The sequence below is a fragment of the Lytechinus variegatus genome, chromosome 12 (assembly GCF_018143015.1).
Source record: "Lytechinus variegatus isolate NC3 chromosome 12, Lvar_3.0, whole genome shotgun sequence".
Taxonomy (NCBI): Eukaryota; Metazoa; Echinodermata; class Echinoidea; order Temnopleuroida; family Toxopneustidae; genus Lytechinus; species Lytechinus variegatus.
Window position 1 is genome coordinate 30,159,232 of NC_054751.1, and position 22,052 is coordinate 30,181,283.

General features: G+C 37.7%; 1 protein-coding gene across 1 annotated transcript in view; it reads right to left on the reverse strand.

The window, feature by feature from the left end:
• LOC121425489 (high-affinity choline transporter 1-like) overlaps positions 1 to 22,052 on the reverse strand; it is a 92,828-nt gene that overhangs the window by 58,616 nt on the left and 12,160 nt on the right. The window contains exon 2 of the mRNA XM_041621558.1: positions 10,414 to 10,485. The gene's annotated coding sequence lies outside the window, so the exon portion shown is untranslated. The remainder of the gene's footprint in view (positions 1 to 10,413; positions 10,486 to 22,052) is intronic.

The following is a 22,052-nucleotide window of genomic DNA, read 5'->3' on the forward strand; positions in this document are numbered from 1 at the left end:
GGACAGAGTGGGATAGCGTGGAGGGATGGAGATAGGAAAGATAGACAGATTAGGGGGGAAATTACATGGGGGCCAAGGGAAATTTTGCCCCTGAAATGCTCAAAAGGGCCAACAAATTTTTTACAAAAAAACCCCCACAAAATCTCTCTTCACTACAATTTAGCACGTTATTGCAGCAGGTTGAGAAAAAGTAACCTCTGGATTTTTTTTGCCTGAGACATACAGACAGAAAGATACACTAATAGGGAGAGGAAAGAAGAAATAAGGTAGAGATAAAGACAGGCAGAGAGAGATGGGTGAAGTCTGAGGCAAGTATATATGTACACTCATAATGATGAGGGTGAATGAAAGAAGATAATTGATGGAGGATGGGAAAAGCACAGGTGCACCCGAAGATACTCGCAAGGTGCAAGAGCATGCGGTCAGGTAACACAAATAGACAACCAACACCCCACAGAAACATAATTACAGACATAACTCTATACATAGCGCAATTATTACGCCAGGGTGAGAATTGTTTCCTTAGAACGATCGTTAACCCACTGAAAATCAAATAAGGAAGGGTATAATGTGTAATGAAACACCAACGTTGGATAGCCTGTTATTGATGAAAACAATCAAGTACATTGAGCTAATAAAATGTAATCATAATGTTTATCTTTCACACCTATTGAAACTACCTACCGAAAACCAATAGTCTGTCTTACGGGTGAAAAGTTATTAGGGTAGTATCATATTCAATTTGGCAGTAAAAATAAAGTAGAAAAGAAGTACTGTCTTTTTAAAAGAAGTGGTCTCAAAAACTTGTTTCTTTAAAATGCTACATTGATACAGACATCAATTCTTGTTTAATTTTCCATTTTTATGGAAATAACGAATTGATTCATTCGAATTCATTAATTGATATGGGTTTTAAAAGACAAGTAATCTATTGTTTTGGTGATTGTACTGGATGAATTTTATTGTTCTATCAATAACACAACCGACTGAAATACCTAGTCTATCCAACATTTTTCCTACACTGCTTTCCTTTTCTTTACTATTTCAAACAGCCTTTTCTGTAATGATTCTATGTTTAAACTTCACATTCTACAAATAACCACTCGATTGAACCATTTTACCCTTGCATTTCTGATAATAAATTCATGATCTTTACCACCAACACAAACACTTGGCCTGCGATGAAAAAGGTTAGCTATTGAACACCAAATTATTCTTATTCTCTTACCAGGTGCAAAGTGATTTGTGCCAATGAATATTACATGAAATGCTCACATTTATACCAGTGCCTCAATGGCATTGGTTTGAACGTGGCTACCCCCATGGTTTGAACAAGAAGGCAAATGGCATTTGCATTTTCTCAGCATATTTTCTGTACTGATGTCCACAATCATTGTCAGATGTCACTTCATTTTACTTCAGTGCTAAATATGAATGATATCTCGGCTCAAACACGACGACAGGCAACGGTTACTGCGTTTGCATTTTCTTCCCCCTTTTCCTTTTCAATTTCATCAAATTAATTTCTACAATCAATATTCTCTCCTTTTTCCTCTATCAGAGCACATATTTGTTCTTGGTTATGTCAGACAGACAAATCGCTTCTGTAACTTGAGCTTGAACCTTTTTTTTCGCCCCCTCGCTTTTTTTTTACGGGGGGAGGGGGGGTTAATTTCTATCAGCCCACTAATGTCTACAACATCTGTGTTCTATCTTTGAATGTTCCATTGCAACATATAGCATTTAAAATGAAAAAAAGGAAGACTTCAGTAAACAAAACAAAAAAAGAAAAAGGAAGACTTCACTATAAACAAAGTGTTTTATTTCGTTTTAAAATGAGGTTTCTGATGTTAGAATCTTCATAGATGTAATTTGGCACAAAGCTGTATATTACTGGTAAATGTTCAACATAGGGTGAGACCTGGGCCAGGCAATTTGATATGATTTAAATGATCAAGTTTGTGGGTTGAATAGATGCAGCAGACACTGTCCATACAGGGATAAATTATAAATCACTTCTGACATTTCACATATAGAATCATATTGCTCTTTCAAGTTTGATTAACACAAGGACTACATGAAAGCCTAGATACAAGAGTCCCTATTTCAATTAAATGTCTACTTGCCCCCCCCCCAAATTTAGCTGATAAATCAATAGGGCTGTGGCATTTTATGCATGTATATTGCAAGATATCTGACTGTTGGCAATTTAAGGGAAATAAAAACTATGCCATGTGTGATATCAGTGATACCAGGGGGAGGGGGCACACAGGCAGCCCGTGCCCCCCCCCCCCTTGAGAGCCATTATCAATTTGTAATGTAAATATACCTTTTTTACTCGAGTATGCCCCCCCTTTGAAAGTAACAATTTTTTTGCTTGTCAAATATTCCGCAGAAAAAATTTCCTTCAATTTTAGGTGAAAACTTTTTTTAATTGCCTGTCGAATTTCAGCGGGAAAATTTGCCCCCCCCCCTTTGGATAATTCTGGATCTACCTCTGTGCGATATTAAGTTAAATTAAAATATACTTTTGTAATATTTCATATTTTAGTACATGTACATCACATGGTGCATTTATAAGTCATATAGTTGACTGTTCCCTCTAAAATCAGATTTGCTGACTTGCTGTACCTTTATGAATGCCAAGTACTCAACTCGATCGGTCCATTATCTTGGCCAGCATTTATTGGGTGCACTCTTTGTGTTCTCGCAACATGAATAATAAAATACTCGTTAGTATAATTGTAATTGTTGAATGGTCGAAAATGACCACAAAAGAATTTCATTGTAAATCAAATCTTCGCTATCACTTTTTAAAAAAATATCTGTTGTAAATTTGCATTTATATTCTACATGAACATGCGCATCTCCCCACGGCAAGCCAAGATTAATGCATTTTGTTATTGAGCATACATACAAGGTGCCCTAACTATGACTATACTAAAATAAATAGGGCATTGTAATAACCAATCCTTGTCTATCTTTCTCGTATTTCTTCTCCTCATTTTTCATCTCTTTCTCCTATCATCCCTTTAACACCATTAATCCCTATGCAATTGTATGGGACTGTATTTTGTTAATGTTAGAGTGGACATGCAAGATAGTTTAATCAATGTAACTTTATTTTAAGTTAAGTAGGGCTATTGTGTCTAGTTACATGGCCAAACCATTCATTTCTTTCTTTCTTTCTTTCTTTCTGTGTGTGTCTTCCTTCCTTCCTTCTCCTTTTCCATCCCTATTGCAAAACCCCTACATCTTCCTATCATCTATATTGACAGGCTCCCATGCCATGCTGCAACTGCCACCAGCAAGAAGGTCTTAACTGCCACTGACAGCCGTTAGCTCTTACATCCTTCTGGCGGACAGCCGTCGTATTGATCAGCCAAGCATCTGTGAAGATAATGGCATTGATCGCACTGGAGTGGTCATGTAAGCGTTTGACATCGGATCGACAAGTCTTGCCTGCAAAGCCTGCTTTGATAAATTTGTATGGAGAAGGGGTACATGTAGGTCCAAGAAAGGATGAAGCACGTGATAAAGCATAATAAGCTCTTTATGCTCAGGGTGTAATCGAGTGAATTTGATAAGCTCAAATGCAATTTTTTTTTAAATTCTGATTCACAAAAAATGGCTGAAACACACAAAAAGAACCAGTTACTGCTGGAGAGTGTGGAAGTGAATTCTCCCTAGTTTTAGTTTTATTTTTACATGAAAATATGATAGATCTGCAATCTGATGATGATGTTGCAAATGAGAAGCAGGTAGTGCTGGTGGTGGTGGTAGTATGTGAGGATTATCATGACGATGACGACGATGATGATAATCACTATCACCATCATCACCATCATGATTCATTGAATGATGATGGTGGTGATGATGGTGGTAATGGTGATGATGATGATAGTGATGATGATGGTGGTGATGGTGATTACGATGATGATAATGACGATGGCGGTGATGACAACAATGATGATAATGATGATGATAATGGTGATGATGATGGTGGTGATGGTGATGATAACAATGATGATGATCATTATGATGATGATGGTGGTGGTGGGGGTGGTGATGATGATGATGATGATTACAAGAATAGATGCTTGATTCTTTTATCTCCTTTAAAAAGTGGTCAAGTCCAATGCCATTGATTTTTTTACTAACGATTTCTGTGGAATTATGTACAGGTCTACAAAAGACTTATTCTAAATAATAACTTGAATTTCAACAAAAAATGGACAAAGAAAATTTTCACATTAAGAATTTACTATCTATGTTAGATGGTAAACTACTCTTCAAATACATACCTATCCACTATAAATTGCCCATCAAATTCATAGGACATTATTTACACTTTACTCACTATACCATGATAGCTCAACAGACCAGGTCAAAGCGGCATGCAGCAGAAGAATACCTGCCACCACGCATCACTTTCATGCATCGGCGGGAATGAAAACCCAGCGGTAAATGGATCACGCATAATGCCCAAATGATATTGTCCCACATAACCTTTTGCATTCTTTACCCAATAGCTAATGAGGATTTTTTTGTCACTCGGCCTGGCATAAATTGCCAGACATTTTGTTTGCTAGACTGTGTTCAATCATTATGCATTCAGCATACTTGACTTTTTGTGACTTACATATATACATGTATATATACCTGTTAGCTATTGGAGCAGGGTGGTCCACACGCCATCAAATACAATTTATGAAATGTTTTACATTATGATGTTTATGTGGTAGGTGGAATGAAAAAAGTGCCCTATAGATATTCCATTTACATTCGTGGAAAAAATATGGAAACCAGGCAATTTACTTAAAAGTTCATTAATCATATTTTTTTCATACCCTTTACATTTCCTTTTGTTCTATTCTGAAGTGAATCAAGACCAGGGGCCCGTTGCAGAAAGAGTTGCGTTTAAACGCAAGTCAAAAAATCAATCGTAATTCCAAAATGCGCGCTGTTGATTGGTTGAAAATCAAGTTGCGCATGACTTTTAGAGTTGCGATCGATTGCAACTCTTTCTGCAACGGGCCCCAGATGGTTTAAGACAGTATTACATATTGTATTGTCAATTCACAGAATGTTTATAAATTGATTATCAACACTACATGTCATATATGGTATGATTTAGCCCACTAGTAATTTTATATGCATGTGAAGTATTTCAGTCAAGAGGCAACACGCTCTAGATAGTACCATAAAAGCAGTAAGGACAAGGTCTATGAGCAAATTACACTCCTTCCTAGCAAGAGATAGTGCACTCTGGATCATACTATGAAAACCAGTAAGAACAGGGTCTATGATCAGGATAAACTCCTTTATGCAAGAGGCAGTATGCTCTGGATCTTACCATACAAAATAAGTATAAAGAAAAGTTCTGAAGATCTAGATACACTGTACACTCCTACACAAGAAGCAGTGCGCTCTAGATTGTACCATAAAAGCAGTAAGAACAGGGCCTACGATCCAGATGCACTCCTCCTTCGCAAGAGGCAGCACACTCTAGATCGTACCATAAAAGCAGTAAGAACAGGGTCTATGATCCAGAGGCACTATAAAGCAAGAAGCAGCATGCTCTGGATCGTGTAGCATAACAAAAGTAAGAACTGGGTCTTTGATCTCGATACACTTCTTCTACGCAGCATGGATGTGGAATAGATAACGAACTTGCGATATGCAGAACAGTCCAATTGATTTAACAGGCCGTGGCAGGCTAAAAATACAGAGAATGAGTCGGGCTCAATCAATACGACAGGGTTCTAATGAAATCAATTAATTAGAAAAGTGGCAGGACAACAGAGTGTATGGCTATTCTGTACGATACAGGGTGAATCATCTGCTTAAAGTGTCAGAAGGACTCTAGTCGGGTCCCGTAATATCCTTCAGACTCTCGTGCTGACGTACATTCATTTTAATGCAAGTGATAACACAAAATCTCCTTCATTAAAGTGAAGAGAGAACATTCAATATTAGACAGTTTGTCCTTTCATTTCTGATCATTCACAGGAGACCCTCTTTCGATTCCTTCTTACAGAAGAGTTTCAACTGTTTCTGGATGCATGTTACATTCAAAGGGATGTCACTTTTATATAAAGCAGTTAAGTTGCTACATACTCAAAAGGCTTAGCAGTCATTACATGTCTTTTTTATTTTTCTTATTTTTTAAGAGATAAATAATAGGAGACTTTGGTGGAAATCAGTACAATGACTCCCTTTGACATGAGTAAAACTTTAGAATGACATCATTTTCTATGAAACTGACAGTAATTTTGGCATAAACAAGGAAAATAACTGCCAATCCATCCTTGGCAAGTACATGTTGGTGTACTTTACAAAGCTCCTCCCATCAGCAGAGCAGCTAAAACAAGAATACAAAGGTTCATCATTATTCATATCAAGGACTTGGGCATCCCTGATTATATTAAAGGGATGCTCCAGGCTGAAAATATTTATAACTAAATAAATATTCACAGAGTAAAATGCTAAAAATTTCATCAAAATCGGATAACAAATAATGAAGCAATTGAATTTTAAAGGTTTGCATTATTCCGGTAAACAGTTCTAGGCATGTCTTCATGAATATTCCATTAGGTTGGCTGATGTCACATCAACACTTTCCTTTTTCTTATGTTATTACATGCAATCATAATTGTTTCATTTTTCCTAAATGTGTCTCCATTATTATGAAATACGTTGCAGCAAAAAATAATAATGCTAAATGAATATTCACAGAGAGCAAAATGCTAAAAATTTCAAACAAAATCGCGGGATAACAAATAACGAAGCTATTGAATCAGTCATGAATTCATTTGTTTTAGTTCTTGGTAAGAAAATTTTGAATAAACCTAATTTCATATGATAAAATACAAAAGAACAAGAGACATCATCAGCCCACCTAATGAATATTCATGAAGACATGCCTAGAACTGTTTCACCGCAATAATGCAAATCTTTGAAATTCAATAACTTTGTTATTTGTTATCCAATTTGATCAAATTTTCAGCATTTTGCTCTGTTAATTTTAGTGATATATGAATATCTTCAGCCTGGAGCATCCCTCAATGACCCCATGTAGAGGATAAAAAGGAATCCCTTTATATTTTACTATGATTTTGTGTGACAAGCTTTATAAACAGAACCATATCCATACAGATAATACTTCTTGAAGTGGAGAGGTATAGGTGGTATATCTTGCAACAGTCCAATTTACAGAACCAAAAATATTACATAATGACATGATTCCTGTAAGATGAAATTTGTGTGTGATGTATTTATCCACACTGAGCTGCGCTCGACCCAGGTGAGGTAAATGGGTACCCGGCAGGATTAATTCCCTGCATGCACTGAGCGCCAGTGATGGTAGCTCGAGCTAAAGCTGGGGTAATAGTAGCAGCGCTTTATATCCTTAGGCAAAAAGCGCTAATATAAATCCAGCTATCATTAAAACAGGGATTAGAAACATTTTTGTTGGTCAAACCAGAGCACCAAGAATTCCCTGGTCAAACATACTTCCCACATTCCTGTATTACAGATTGGTCAATGGACGCACTTTTCTAAAACTGCTTTTGATTCAAGTATTTTTAAAAACCCCTAGATGTACTATGCAATAGATCTGTGAACAATTCATCAATATCATATTTCATCATCTCTTAAAGACTCTTTAATCACTTCAGACATGATAAGAAAAATCACTAATTACAAAAGAGCACACACCAATAACCTGCACATATTTATTCTTCACTGTTAAGTTGAAACAAAGTGCTAAATGTGTTTGCTTTATCCCAAAGTTCAATTGTTTGACAAACATTTAAATACTTCAGGTGTTAAAAAAGAAACTGGAGTAGAAAACAATGATTTTTTTTTCAAACAGAGCAGTGTAATATAGATCTCTGCAAGCTATTGACAGTTGTCAGGAAATTGAAATTTGATCATTGTCTTTTCCCCTTCGATAACACATTACCACAGAGCTTACACTCAGACTTTAAGTGGTATAAATAGTTCATAATTTGGGGGCATGTTTTTTTCTCCCAAAATCCCTTTAAAAATCATTACCTCCAGTCCAAACGAATGTTCTTAATAATTTATTTCTTTACTTATATCCAATGTCCATTGGGTCTATTCATATTATTTTACATATAGAGAGGATGATCAACAATGATAAATGATGATGGCAATGATGACGATAAAGATGATGATCAATGATGAGGGGGAAGGAGAATGATGGTGATGATGATGATACTGATGCTGATGAAGATGCTGCTGATGATGTCGATGATGATAATGGTGATGGTGATTGGTAATGATGATGATGATGACAATGATGACTACAGTGACAATGATGATGGTATGGATGATGATGATGCTGATTATGATTATGACTGATGATGAGGCAGACGACGAAGGAGGATGATGAATAATGATGATGATGATGGCAATGAAAATGAAGATAATAATGAAGATGACAACAAAATATTCAACAATAATTAAGATAGTGGCTGCGATATGTAGAAGGCAGACACATTGTAAACCAAAGCGTATATGTGTGTAAAGTATGTACCAGACATGAATAATAAGATGTGGGACTAATGGCTTTCTCAGGATGAAAAGAACGGCCTGTCTCACTGCCTAAGTATTTTTTAATGAGGAGCATCAAATGAGATTACACAATATAATCTACATGAAATGACTGGAATATTAATCAACTTTTCATACATGTTTATCCATGGAGGTATTAAAATCCATGGTTGATCTAAACAGAAAAGCAGAGTCAAGAGGCAACTCATAAGAATATTGAAACATTTTCATGTCTTAGATGGTTGAAACAAATGATTCAATTTCTTTTCAATGAGTCAACATCTTCTCAAGAAATCCAGCTAATCCCAGAGATTTCTATGATGTATGCCTGTGACATCACAGAACATCAAATTGGACAAGCAATGTTCACACGACTGGTAGAACCTTAGCAGAAGTTTCAATCACGGTTCATGATTTCAAGTTTACCAGTAAATGTCGGCCAATGAAGACAGAATGAAGTTTGAACATTTTAATAAATTTAAGTCCATTGACTTGGCACTACAACACAAGTAAACCTTGAGATACAACTGGGCCAAACACTAACTTTCATTCATGTCGTGTGAACAAAGCTACAGCCACAGACAGGAGATTATACACACAACTCAAATTAATCTGGATCAATCTAATGAATCCAATGCTTTAGTTTAGAACGAGGCAGCAGTCTAGGGGATTCATTTGACAAATTTACCAATAAAGAGTCAAATCCCTCCAAAGCCTGGCATGAAATCCATTATATTACTTGCCATTATGAAACGATCAATCTGCAATTCCATTTTTTATACAGCCCGTCAGTAAATTTCCAAGTACCTTTTGTTGTGTTAATTTTAATCAATATACAATGTACTTGCATGATACTCCCTAATTAGACCAATTAATTACCAACGGCTTTCACCGTGAATCTGGGGCATCAATATCTACTTCTTTTTTTCTTGGGGGGGGGGGGGGGCAAAAGGGAGGTGGTCAGCTAACTCAGATGGGCAAGTTACACCAACATAGTCAAATGTGCTGCTTTGGGGTCAGGTTCAACAGAACAAATGCCATTTTCATTTCCAGTGAAACTGGGGTTTATTTTGGAACAAATCTCTTTCCTTAAATTAATATAGTTGGCTTCTTTCAAAGTCCTTGATAGATCTAGTTGTAAGCCATGTTTAACATACTTACATACTTGTACATGTAGTAGTTTATGGGAATTCATACACCTTTTACCTATCTTATCAAGAAAAAGACAACCAACCTGGCTAAATATTAAGGTAACCACTGACCATTTATAACAAAAATGATATTCATATTAAAAACCTATTTTCTCTGGGTGCTGAATATAGATTAAGATTTTAATGGGATGAATGATTTGCTTTATCCTTCACTGAATTTATACTACAACGTCATTCATGTAAAGGGTTGGCCACAGCCAGCGCGATGCCAGTATTCATACCCTACTGAACCTTCGCTGGGAGTCATAATTTGACAGAAAGGACAAAACTATTACGAGATGTGATGATTCCAAGTTCATATTTAATCAGACCCACACATGTTTAATTTACAACTGTAGATCCAATCAGACAGGCAGAGCGATGCATGCAGAAACAGAGAGCAACACCTCCAGATAGAATGAGATTCTATTTATATTACAACTACTATTTATTACATTTACAAACAAATTTCCCTCATTTTTTTTTCTTAAATTTTTCAGCTCTGAAATACTGTTTACACATGTATTACACAGCTCATCTTCAGTAGATATTGAAGCATTTTCAGTACATTATTTCTTTTCTAGATGCAAATTCAATTGATGATTCTAATCTCGAAAGAATTTGATTAATTGTATATGCTCACCCAATTTAAGATTCTATTATCCGATGCAGCAGTCCTGTAACTTCTCGTTAAATTCCAACTCCTTTCCAAAACCTGTTGTGGCAAAAAAAATCACAAAAGCAGGAAGAAAAATATTTAGTATTAACCAAATCACACACTGCAGAAGTAGCAAAAAGAGCAGTCCCAATTGTTTCACAACTTGGCACCACCCTGAGAATAAAACGACTTCCAATCAGCGCGCCAGCGAGACTCAGAATGGCCTCCTCAACCAGCCACCTGAATACAATCCCACTATCAGCCCGGCAGCTCTACGTCAATATTCATTTCTTGACGTCACTTCCTCTCCGCTTTGTCCCAGTAATTGATTTTGCTGCCTTTGGCTAGCTCCCGTTTTGCAGCTCACTTTAAAGTGTCATCGTGCATGATATGTCTGTCGAGGGTGTTTTCTTTTCAGCTCCCCCCCCCCCCCCCTCCTCAACGCATCGTATCATCATACCTGATTGGGCGGCGAGGCTGGATTAAACCAAGCCGTCGATTCCTTAAACGAATTACCCGCTTGATCCGTCTTCTCCCAAGCCGGATTCATTCACACCTACCCCCTAACGAATCAAATGTAGCAAATAACCACCTCTTCCCCGGCATGATCATGCAACCCGTTAATTTTCTGGGATGGCCGTCAAAACCGCTAGAGTAGCCTCTCCTGGCTGCTCTAAATACACACGACTCCCCGCGATGTGGCAGACGACCTCCGAGGAATTTCATACCCACCTACCCAAGCGCGATGCAACGACGATGGACGAGCCAGCACACCTCTTTCATGAGCTTACATGAGCCCTCTGCATCCCCACAAATCATCAGCAGGATTCTGTGTGTTCCCAAACGAGCTATCATCAGAGTGAGAGTATGTAGGCAGTGCACTCTTTCGGAACGTAAGCTTTATTGGGCGTCGCTGCTCATGATGGGCAATGCCTGCACCCGGCTCAATCTATATGAAAATTGATTAAAGGGTACGCTGACTGTTCAGCTATGTAACTAGATACATCTGTCTTCACTTTTCTTCCTTCATTATGGAAGGCAACGGTGCGGGAACGACCACCGTCTCTCCACAAGAAAAGGTCACAAGATATCAAGTTCACATTGTTTTTCAATGCAAATATACATTTACCAAGCAGAAAATGGAACAAAAACCTTTAATATTTCAATTGCAAAGTGTGACAATCTCTATAGGTATGATATCAAATTTGGAACATTTCATGAAATATGAAATGCAATGATTAATCTGTTTACACTTGAAATCTGACAGACATGTTTATTAATATTCCAAATTTAGCGTACATAGACACCCTGAGAGCTAAGCTTAAAGAAATTGAACTGTTATTTACTACTACATGTATAATTGTATATACTATAAGATTAACCTGTTGACTACTTAATTTGGTTACACTTCCTAATTCCAAAGGTTCTTTATTCCGAGGGTTCGTAATTCCGAAACACGTAAATTGCCTATACCTCGATGTTCGTTAATCCGAAAACGAAAAAAGGGTTCGATAATCCGAACACTTGTGGCGTAATTCCGAAGGTTCGTTCCGAAAAGGAAATGAGAATCGTAATTCCGAAGGTTCATTAGTCCGAAAACAAAATGAGGTTCGTAATTCCGAAGGTTCGTTAATCCGAAAACAAAAAGAGGTTCCTAACTCCGAAGGTTCGTTTTCCGAAAACGAAGTGAACAACGAACCTCACTTCGTTTTCGGATAAACGAACTTTCGGAACAACGAACCTTATTTCGTTTTCAGATTAATGAACCTTCGGAACAACGAACCTCGTTTCGATTTTGGATTAACGAACCTTCGGAATATCCGAACCTTCCGAATAACGAAGCTTCGGAATTACGAATGTATACGGCTTAATTCTATGATTCCCATACAGGCTTTGTACATGTATCACCCGGTTCCAGTAGGCAATGAGTTAAATGAGTAATTCATCAGTAGATTCCAGGAAAGAATTGTGAGTTTGAATCACTGAGTAAAGTGTACATATAGGCTTTCATTTGTTCTTCAATGATCACACAAATACTGGCAATCCTCAAAACTAATCTCTCCTTTACGAGTTTGAATAGTATTTGGGACTGCTTGTAGAGCTACAGTTTGTATTCCTAGAAATCTTGTGGGGTTGATTTCACAAAACTGGTTATAACAACAGCTTTGAAAGAACAGTTCACAGCTACTGAAATACTTTGATCTGATTGGCTGATAGTTCACTTGCTTTAGAAACTGTGCATTTGTTATGATTGTGAAACATGCCCCTGAATGAATTAACGATGTTTGATGAGTAAGCTAATCACCAATGACAAGGTCTAATTCTAATACCTGATAATCGCTTCCAGCTAGGCCAAAATGCTAATATTATTGGTGCTTTGTTAGTGACATGGTAATGAAAAGAATACATTCTTCTCACTAATCTTGATAACTCCATCAAGCAACTTGTATTAATGAGAATTATGTATTTTAACAATGTGTAGCAAGGGAATAATAATTAACACTGAGATAGCGAACATGCAAAAACATAAAGAACAAACTGTAAGGCTAAAAATCTGGAGCAATATATATGTAGCAATTGAGTGAATTGGCACCAGGTTTTCCTTATTTTGGGGGGTATAAATTCATCAAAATTAAGTAATAAACTATTTGTAACAAAGTGAGAATTAAAAATGCAGACCGATAAAAAGAATTAGATGAAGGACAAATTGTAAAGTCTGAATCTGGAATATTAGCCATTGAACTAATTAATGTTTTTTTTTACTCTTTTTTTTTTTGGGGGGGGGCTGGAGGGATGCTTGTACATGGTAAAGTACAAATACAATTCTACATGTACCAATCTTAACCAATAAGTCAGACATACATGTGTAGGCCTACCATGGTATTTTCTTGATGAAATGAACTGGTAATAAATAATAATACGCTGTATGTCCATTTATAGTGCAGTTACTATGTGCATTATATACTCAACTGCGCTTTGATACTTGATATTATTACCCCGGCTGTAGCTGAGCCACCATATTAATAGGCGCTAAAGCGTTCAAGGAAAAATTCTACCGGGTACCCATTCATCTCACCTGGGTCGAGTGCAGCACAATGTGGATACATTTCTTGCTGAAGGAAATTGCGCCATGGCTGGGATTCGAACCCACGACCCTCTGTTTCAAAGTCCGGAGACTAATCCACTGGGCCACAACGCTCCACGAAATGCTCCACGTTTAAAACACCGTTTTAAACATTACAATAAGTACTGACACACATGTACTGCCTACAAGAGCTTGAATCAGCATACAAAGGTGCAACCCCATGATATGTGAATCTTACAGCTAATTTGCCTTCTGAAAGTATCATTCCAAATCCAAATGATAAATGAGCAATTCCATAAAATGATCAACCTTTTTGTACATCTGATCCCCATTTACTTAAGTCTTATACCCCTTTCATAAACCCAAATACTATGAATTAGGCGGCTAATAGCAGCATAATTTGGTCGTAAAATTGGAGGAGGACAAGAGTTATCCGCATTACTCTGATGCTGCTATTATCCGCATAATAGCGGCATCGGGATAAGATTTTGAGTTTATGAACGCATATCCAAATAATGCGGATAATTGCCATGGTGCGGTCACAAGGTCACCCTTTTCCAACACAACCGCATCGGAGGGGGCGTGTCCAGTTGTCATGGCGATTATCCGCCTTTTTCAGGACGGGCGCTCGTAAAAATAATGCGGCTTATTTTCGGAGTTTATGAACGCAATTTTTATTGAATTATCCGCATTACTCTTAGGCGGCTAATTGGAGGATAGGTTAAAGAAAAGGGTATTACTTCACTTCATAAACTGATCAAGTCATGGCCATTTGAGGACATTGCAAACCGTCAAAAGTCAAAGAACAAGAAATCAGAGACAGAAAATTACATGGAGGTCCCACATATAGGGGGTCAGACGTCCATATTTCATGGAATTGCCCAGATGCATCAGAGAATAATCACATTTTCCAGCAAAGAATAAACCCAATTAACAATATGAGGTAAAACTGGCTCAACGAGGGCTCAAACAAAGTAGTCAATACCAGAGACTTGAATGTATCATTCCACATTAGTAATGCATCACAGATTAATCACATTTTCCAACAAAGAGTTAATTTAACATACATGTGAAATCCAATTAACAGTCTGAAGTAATAAAATTGACTCGATAAGGGCTCAAAACAGTCAATGCCAAAGACTTTAAGCCTGATCCCTCAATAAATGAATACTAATAACATGGGCAAACAGAGGTGACTACTGGCCTGGTATTGATCTCACTGAATATTTCATAAAATAGATCAATAAAGAGGACTAAAATTGCTACTGTCAAATTATGCAAACTGGTATTGAGTGATGCCAAGGCTACCAGAATTGCAATTGTCGTACAGTATTCAATATATGTAGAGGTTTGTAAGCAAGAGAAGGTAATATGCAAAGTTACTACATCTATACACAGAATCTAATGTTTTCATTATTTTCACAGCATTGTATTAGAGTCCTCCATGTACATGTACATACCAACATGTTTCACAAAATGAAATATGGGACAATAATACCTTGGTCACATTTGATCTATGGCAGCCGTAAGGCGAGTCAATAACAGCCGTTTTATTCATTTTTTATTTTGATTGCCAATGAAGTGGTATGTACATGGTGCACTTCAGTTTGAAAGTGATATGATTTGAAAAAAGAAACAGGGTGACCAGATTTCACAAAATGAAATATGGGACAATAATACCTTGGTCACATTTGATCTATGGCGGCCGTACGGAGAGTCGATAACAGCCGTTTTATTCATTTTTATTCATACCACCTATATGTAACTGGTATACAAAAAATTTAAAACGGCTGTTTTCGACTCGCCGTATAGCAAATGTGACCAAGCTATAACCCCCTGTTCAGACTGTCCCCTGTCACCCGGGACATCCCCCGGAAAATCGTCAGTCTGGAGGATTGTCCCCCATCTCCCGATTCTATCCCCCGGGTTTTTCGAAGGAAGGGCAACCTTGGCTCGTAATCCGAGATAGCGCACCTGTTTTAATCATAAGTGCGCATGCGCGAAATGTGTTGTCAAGAGAACTGCTTCTGCTCAGTACCGTGCTAGTGCTCGGCTAGCTGCAAGTAATTGCATTTCCCGCATTATTATGTGCGGGCGCACCTTACGTAACCATGCCGATGACCTAGCCCACTCATCCCCTGGTGCCAATCTCCCGGACACCGGGGGATATATGGACGGTCAGTCGTAAATAGATAAGATTTCTCTCCCCCTTCCCCCCGGGTAGTCTGAATGGCCTGTTAGAAAAACCATGGGGATAGAACCAGAAGAGGGGCAATCCTCCCGATCATCCAGACTGTCGATTTTCTGGGGGATGTCCTGGGTGATGGGGGACAGTCTGAACAGGGGGTATATCTAAGGTGAAAGGAGGGCATTGACACAAACTAAACTTTGATTAACACCCTCATTTATCAACCAAGGGAAGTCATTTTGGTTTCATTGCCATCTTAATAATGCTCCCAAAGGTTGTGTATCTCCTTTACTTAAAGGACAGGTCCACCCCAACAAAAATTTGATTTGAATAAAAAGAGAAAAATCCAACAAGCAAAACACTGAAAATGTCATCAAAATTGGATGTAAATAAGAAAGTTATGGCGTTTTTAAGTTTCGCTTAACTCTTCATGCGTTACGTTCGCATTATTGCACATCCGTAAGCGTGTTTCGTTCGCATTTTTGCACAACCACACATTTCCCATAGACGTCCCCTGTCCCATTGTTTTGGAACAATTGCATGCCCCGGAGCGTGACTAGCTACAATGTATAGCCTGGCGTTTGTGTATACCGTACATGTGTAGCGATCGATCAATCGCGCGTGCGACATTAGTTTAGCGTTCGACGGATTATCGCAGTTTACAAATTACAGAATCGTTGAGTTTTCCCCAAAAATCAATACATCCTGATCACAGCCAGGAAGTTCATTGAAAAAGGAGAGGAGAAAATCAATAAAAACCCTTCTCACAAACAATACCATGGCCAGGTTTATTGTTAGGAGTCTGTGACTCATGGCACGAATTTTGTTGGAAGTATTAGGAGAAAGCATTTAGAAAATGTAAATTACTATACATTTTTCCATAATTTATCCAATAAATTTATATACGATAAGAAAGCCCAGGAAACACTCTACAAGTTTGCTACACAACATTTTCTTTCAAAATGATCAGATAAAAAGTTACGGCACTCTAAATAACAGAGTGTATTATACTGCGTAGAGGGGATCACGCTAAAATAATGCAACACACAGGGAGTTTACAAGTGAACGCATGAAGAGTTAAGTTTACATAACAGTTATATGCACATCCTGGTTGATATGCAACAGCAGGGGACTTATGATGTCAACCACTCACTATTTCTTTTGTATTTTCTTATATTTTATGAAACATTCTGATTGTTTCTTCTTTGTAATATGAAACAAAGTTTTATTTCTCCCTACACATGTCGAATTACCATTGTTCCAACATTTCATGGTTCAGTCTCGTTGGTCCTTACTGTCTCATCTGTAAAAGTGATATGATTAAAAAAATAAGACATAGTAAGGGACATCATCGACTCTCTCATAAATTTGCATGTCAGTGGGTTGTGCATATAATTGTTTAGTGATAAATAAGCAAAACATAAAACTGTCAGAACTTTCTTCTTTTACATCCGATTTTGATGAAACTTTCAACTTTATACTTGTTTGATTTGTCTGTTTTTATTCAAATTCAACATATTTCTGGGGTGGACTAGACCTTTAAAGGGGAAGTTCACCCTGAAGAAAAGTTTAATGTAAAAAAGCAGAAAAAAATAATGAAAAATAGTGGTGAAGGTTTGAGGAAAATCCATTAAAGATTAAAAAGGTAAAAAGAATTTAAACTTTTGGATTTGTAACAAGGCACATGCCTCACTGGAACACTATCATCAATTGTAAAATATTTGACTTTGACATAAATTGTACAGTAAAATATTTAATTTTCACATTTGATTTGGTAGATGTTTGCATGATTTGAAAAATATGAGACTTATAAACATAATCATGTAGAGGTGCTATTTATTGAACCCTACCACTAAATGCACTCCTTCATGCTGAGTGTTGAATGAAGACAATATACAAAGGCATGAGTGCGATGGTGCGAGATTTCGCATGAGGTGAAAGAAAGATGCTCTATTCAATGAGGCTTTAGCGGAGTTGAACAGAGCGTTTCTTTCTTTCACTGAATGCGAAATCTCACACCATGGCACGAATAAGAATATTCACTATTTGTGTTATACAACGCCTCGGAAATTTAGCAAAAATATGAAAAAAAAAGTTTTTCCCTGCAGTAATCTATGAAAAGGGAGCAAAAAGGAAAATCCCACAAGCGCACATAACCTTGGGCAGCATTGCGCATTTAGCCAGCAGGCTTATACGCGTATTGCACCTTCATTTTTACTGAGCGCAATTTATTAAATTGTATTGTGACGTCATCTCCTAAAGCCGTGCAACGTTACATTTTGGATGGTACGTCTTTTGTGTAACGGTACGGTATGAATGTTTGACATTCAGCCTCCCATTTGCTCGCGTACAACAAGCTAAGTAGGCGTTGAACAATAACACTAAAATGTTTGGCGAGCCCAGGGAAATAAACTTTATTGAATGTAATATTTCATCAACTGACTTCAAAATGGCAGATCTTGAACACTTCAAATATGTTCATTTTTGGTGAGGTTCACTAACATTTTTTTAGCATTATTGTACAAGTGCAGTATAAGTGCAATTTGGCATGCATGTACGTCTATGCTATGTATTGGTCTGCAAGAACATAAATACATTTGCACTTCGGTAGGCAGTCCTTTAATACAAATCTCACTCATTATCATTCAAATTGGTGCAGGCAGATTGATGTTCTTATAGGATTTTGGTGATGTCACCAAGATTGAGTTCTCTTTAATTGCAAACAATTAAATCAGGTACACTATACATCTGATTTGTCTGAGACTAGCTAACTTAGATCTGTGATACCAGTCACGTTGTTCTGGTAATCAAAAAGGAGGATATTGCAGGCGACAGGAAAGATCACGATTGCCGTCCAAGGTGAAAAGAGTCTATCTGGTGTGATGCATGTTTGTTATCAAATGCAACAATTCAACAAATTATGTTAACAAGTTTGTTTTTCCAAAGTGGTTGAGAAGATTAAGTTCAACCTATAAATTGAATATAAAATTAGAAAAGGACATGGATGGATTACAGAACAGTGATGCATGCCCAAATTTTTAGTGGTAGACGAACGAGTCTAGCTGATAATCACTAATAGTAAACGATAAATAATTTCAAAAATCCAAACATATGATACGTGTCACAAAAGTTATTAGGTTGAATGCTGGAGAAACAGATTTCACGACAAAAAAAAAAAATCCTGCTATTTAAAAAAAAATTATGACTGGATAAATGATTATTAGTTTTTTTAATGATTTTCCCTGTGAACATGACTGCAGGGCGAGCAATGCTTTTTGCAGGACAAACTAGTGAAAGATTATGGTAGGGGCTTGTAAGAACAAGTGAATTGCTGAGAAATGAGCTAAATAAGCAAGGAATTCCATCAAATTCCATTTTTCCAAGCTACACTGTATATTAATACACTGTCCCACATATATGCTTTTCTGTGCTATTGATCATCAGACTTATCGGTTTTGAGCTAAAATTTCATGATTTCACAAAGATAAGTTTACATTAATTAATGTATCAGATCTAGATATACATGATGATAATGTGGTGACAATTAACCTTGATTTAAAAGACTTTCTCATGAAATAATTGTTTGCTGCAACTACTTTCTTTTTTCTTTAACCCTTTGAACCCGATAGGCCGGAATAACGGCCTACCAGTGAACGCGCAAATACCCGATAGGCCGGTATGGCCTACAGCCATGTGACTTCAAATGTCAGGTGATCTTTTACAATGACGTCATCTCTCTAGTACGTGTACGTAGCAAAACGTATAGGAATATTTAGTCGATAATTTCAGTCAAGGGTGGCAATGGTTTCGGAAGGCTTCGGCATAAAAAATGGCCAAAATATGCCACTTTTTTGTAGTTGCTCGTGTCGTATGTGCGGTAACACACTGTGTAATACGCGGCGAGTCACATGCTTACTATGGGGAAGCAACTGATATATCTGACTTGGTAAAAACAGTGATTTTGAGCCCAAAACAGACACTAAAGTTGATATTTCTGTTTGTAGACTAGGTCTACGGGAAGGTAAACAACTCCAGTCGGCTCGGTCCGGGTACTAGCGGGGGGAAGATGCCGTTGGGTCTCATATCATGGGAATTTGTGAATGTGGTCAATATGTGCAAATAATTCGGGGTCAATGTCACCATCGCCCCTAATAATTTAGGATTCAAAGGGTTAAAAGAATCTGATACCGTGTTTACACAGTGACACGGCTCGGGGGTTCGACACGCGAGCCGTGCTCAACACGGCAATTTTATGCTGTGTAAACGCGATCAGTGTGATCCGCGAGCCGTGTCGAACACTGCTTTTTTGATCCGCCAAAATCGTAGGTTTCAACCCGCGAGCCGAGTCAGACTCGGCAATTTTTTTGTGTGTAAACAGAAAGCCGTGTCAAACTCTCTTGACCAGGTCACTGCGCGCGCTTTCACTTTTGGCATTGTTGTTGTTCGCACGGACAAGATTCGATTTCGGCGGTGAATTTCCCGCGTTTAATTTGCGACGTCATAATTCTTCTTCCGTTCGAGATCCGCGAGCCGTGTTGAACTCGCCTTTTTATATGTACGTATAAACGCGATCTCTGATCCCTTCTTCGCAGTGTTCAACCCGGCTCGCGGATTCAACACCCGAGCCGAGTCAATGTGTAAACACGGTAATAGTTGGTGATCCTTGGCAATAGACACTATCAGTACGGGTGACGGTTCCCTTCTGGGTCCATAGAATGGTTTGAAAGTGAGGAAGGATGGAAGGGGGCAGCTGACTACACAAGAAAAAGACAATAAGATGGTAGTTTTTACATGTGTGTGCCCGTCTACCGAAAGAACGGTGGAAGCGCCATGGTGTGGCAGTTCTGACCCACGCCTTGCAACCAGAGGGTCGTGTGTTCGAATCCCACCACAGCCTAGCATCCTTTGGCAAGGCGTCAATCCACAATTCGCCACTCTCCACCCAGGTGTTAAATGGGTACCCTGAAGGATAAGAAAGCCTATCTAGTATGCCTAGCAATTGAGTCTTGGAACTCTTGTTGGAATGCTCCCCAGGGTGTGGAGAAGGTGCATACATTGCATGTGGGCATGCAAGGATCAGATGACCGGGGTAATCTGTAAAGTGCTTAGAGATGTCGTTCTGATGCGTTCATTCTCCATTTATGGCCTCACATATGGTAAAACACTAAACAAATATTTGCAAATCATGTAAAAAGTGTCTTGGTGTCAGAAGTCAGTAAACATGTACACTATACACAGTCAATAAATTTTATGAAAAATGGGCAGATTTTGTAAACACTCTGCCAATATACAGCTCAACATTTGACCTTGAAATCATAAATCTAGTTGACAATACCTATATTCGTCACAAAAGAGGAAAAAGATCTATTTATCAAAGGAAACTTCTTCACACGTGTCAACATTCTGGACCAGTTCGTGGGTCAATCTTTTTCTAATCATCAAACCCTCGGACCAATCGAAGCCTTATGTGTTTTCCTGTATTGGAGGCAACAGGGGAAATGATTTCCGCTCCACCTTTCCTCTTCGGCTCAAGAGATGATAGTAAGTGGATTAAAAAGGGAATCCAATAATAGTGTTTGGATTAATTTGATGTCCTCTTGATATCCTCAGTCAAGTGCTTGTTTACGTTGCCCACTCCCCCCCCCCCTAAAAAATGCCTTCATCAACCCAAACAGGTATCAGTGGCCTTTGCACTAACATGAATAAATATATTTTTAAACCTGAAAGATTACAGAATTATCTATTACCAATTTTTATCTGTGTTATCAATTCATTTGTATGATCATTCAAAATGCCTCATGCCTCGATGGATGAGGAAATACCTGCATGTACATGTACAGTAATCATAATTCTTTTGTGTTTTACTATTTCTAAAAGCAGTATTGTCAAATCCAGACTACGAGGTCTATGACTAATTTTTTTTTCACAAAATGCGGAACCTTGCTTTCATCGAGGTATTTGTTGGCAGATAGCAATTAAAGAATGTTTTCCATAGGATAACATGTTTACTGTACTGTAATGTAGTGTCTCGTGTACTTGTAGTAAATTAATATCTTTTTGTTATCTCCTTTGATGAGGAAATACCTGCAGTACATTAACAGTAATCATAATTCTTTTGTATTTAGTACAATTTAGTATTGTCAAATATAGACTACGAGGTTTATGACTAAAGTTTTATCACAAAATGCGGTTGCTTCCATTGAGGTATTTGTTGGCAGATAGCAATTAAAGAATGTTTTCCAAAGGATAACATGTTTATTGTACTGTAATGTAGTGTGTCCTGTACTCGTAATAAATTAATATCTCTTTGTTGACTTCATTTACATATACTGTATTTGTACATGTAGTCAG